Below are 2,097 nucleotides of genomic sequence, written 5' to 3'. Positions count from 1 at the left end.
ATGGCACATCCAACAGTGCAAGACCAAGACTGCGCAGCAATTGCTTACTGCAGCCTTTCCAAATCAGATTGAAAAGCACACTTAACGGTATGAATGGTATATCGGTATAAACAATGTGACGGTTATTATTGTTCAATTAAGTGGTTCACGATATCTTTAACGGTATACCGTTATACCGTTACATTCCTAGTGGTGTTTTATCATTGCTTTTTTTATTTTAAACAACCCGTTTTCAGGTTTAATGCTACTTGCAGCTCATTGGCCCCGACTGCCCTGCGTTGGCCTATTGCTTGTTTTAATTATTTCTTGCAAGTATTTCCTCCGAATCTTTGTTGCTGCCTTGTGAGCTGTGCTGCCCTATTTTCTAACATTCTATGCAATATTTGAATGACTTGCTGTTGTCTGTGAATTTTCTCCTTTATGAAATTCTCCTTTGTCTGGGTTCTCGTGAAGTTCTGTGTTGTTCTTTGTTAGTGTCGGTCGGGCGTTCATGGGACCCTGTTCCCTTATATTTCTAATCGCAGCCGCTTTTTATCTAGCTTGCACCGTTCCTGTGTGTATTCTTTTACTCATTATTCACTTTATGGTAGTAGCTGCTTTTCTCCTTAACTGTTTACTTACTGTTTTGTTAATATGTGTTTGTCTACGCATGTGTTTTATAAGTGAAACTGAGTTGGTGGTGCTCCCACTTCCCACTTTTTGTTTTCCCCTCCTTTTCTGTTCTGAAACAGCTTGGCGGGTTGGCGCCTATGCTCGTTAGTGATGTCTCGCCCCTGCTGCTACTTTTGCTGCCCGTTGGGGGGTACCTTGAACTTTTACTCTGGTGCTATTCTTGCTTGTTTGTCATGATTTCATGCGCTAATGTGTATGTTTCTTAACTTCTTCAGATGGGTAAACTCGTAACAGGGACTCGGTATAATCAGCTGGAAGGAAACCGTGCTCCTTTGTTTTCTTTAAGTGGATCAACACTGTGTTGCCCTTGCCGTGCTCTGCAAACTGAAAATCTGGACTCCATCCCATGCAACTCATGCAGCACGCTGAGGGAACTCCCACTTTCTGGAACGCTTCTCGTTTTTGTGTGGCATCCATGCTTCAGGGTTATGCTAATCTTTTCTTTATCGTTATCTTTTTAGTGTATGTGCTGCTGACATGAACACCTTGGGTTAATATACTGGTTCTTCTCCCCACTAAAATCTCCCTTTACCTTTCGTTCATGGGTGACCCTACCGTGTGGGTGTTTTATTCCCGAATTGGGCTGTGGGTTGGAGTTCGGTGTTACCTCGCTCAGCTCTGTGACTCGCTGGCCTGTCGCTTGTTTTTTGACATCTGTTCTTTGTATTGCCCCTATTTTTCCATGGGGGTTTTTGAGTTGCCACCCTGGTGAGGCCCGTTGCTGCTTGTCGCCACAATGGTACCTTCTTGTGCCCTCTTCTGGCCATTTTCCCTCATCCAAGTTATCTTGTGCGCAACCATTTTTTGTTCGGTGGGTGCTCCTGCTCGGAGTGTCAAAGCCAAATGGTTTTTTCCCTATCTAGCATGTGAGACAACCTCTTCTCAAGCCTCTGTGCACTGTTTTTTGCAACTTTGCAACACTGTTTGGTACAACTTCTGAACCTGTGTTAGGCTTTTTCAAGGGACCCTTATAAAGTATTCCCTTAGATCTAGAGGGGCCTCCAGAGTTCCTCACCACTTCTCTGTTGGGAGAAGGTTGGGTTTTGGGCCTCTTGGTTGGAGGGGATGGGGATAAGCAAGGTACAGGCTTCTCCTTCCTCTTAGATCTAACCTTACCTACTTTAGGAGATTCACTCCCAAAACTAAGATTTGAGTTGGAGTCTTCAGTAGAAGGTCCAACAGTCTAAAGGTTTTTGGCCTTAGACTTTTCTTTTCTGGTTTTCCACCAGCACTGAGAATTACTGGTTCTTTTAGGCCTAGTTAGGGGTCCAGTTGGTCTATCCACCTCTTCCTCAGAAGCAGGGGGAGTCACAGACTCTAAAACTGGGGGAATAATGATGGAGCTTGGTTCAGGCTCCCATTTCCCTAACATTTTAGCCTGAAATTTGCCTGGGTCAGAGGTCAAGTTACCAACACCAGGGCTTG

General features: G+C 44.5%; 1 non-coding gene across 1 annotated transcript; it reads right to left on the bottom strand.

Annotated features, from left to right (window-relative positions):
- Positions 1-1,050: 1,050 nt before the first annotated feature.
- Positions 1,051-1,157, bottom strand: LOC138517117 (U6 spliceosomal RNA). Its single transcript, XR_011282383.1, has one exon. It is a non-coding gene; the product is annotated as a U6 spliceosomal RNA (small nuclear RNA).
- Between the last annotated feature and the right edge of the window lie 940 nt (positions 1,158-2,097).

Source organism: Ambystoma mexicanum, chromosome 6q (assembly GCF_040938575.1).
Source record: "Ambystoma mexicanum isolate Mex_15411 chromosome 6q, UKY_AmexF1_1, whole genome shotgun sequence".
Lineage (NCBI taxonomy): Eukaryota > Metazoa > Chordata > Amphibia > Caudata > Ambystomatidae > Ambystoma > Ambystoma mexicanum.
This window is presented reverse-complemented; position numbering and strand designations above follow the sequence as displayed.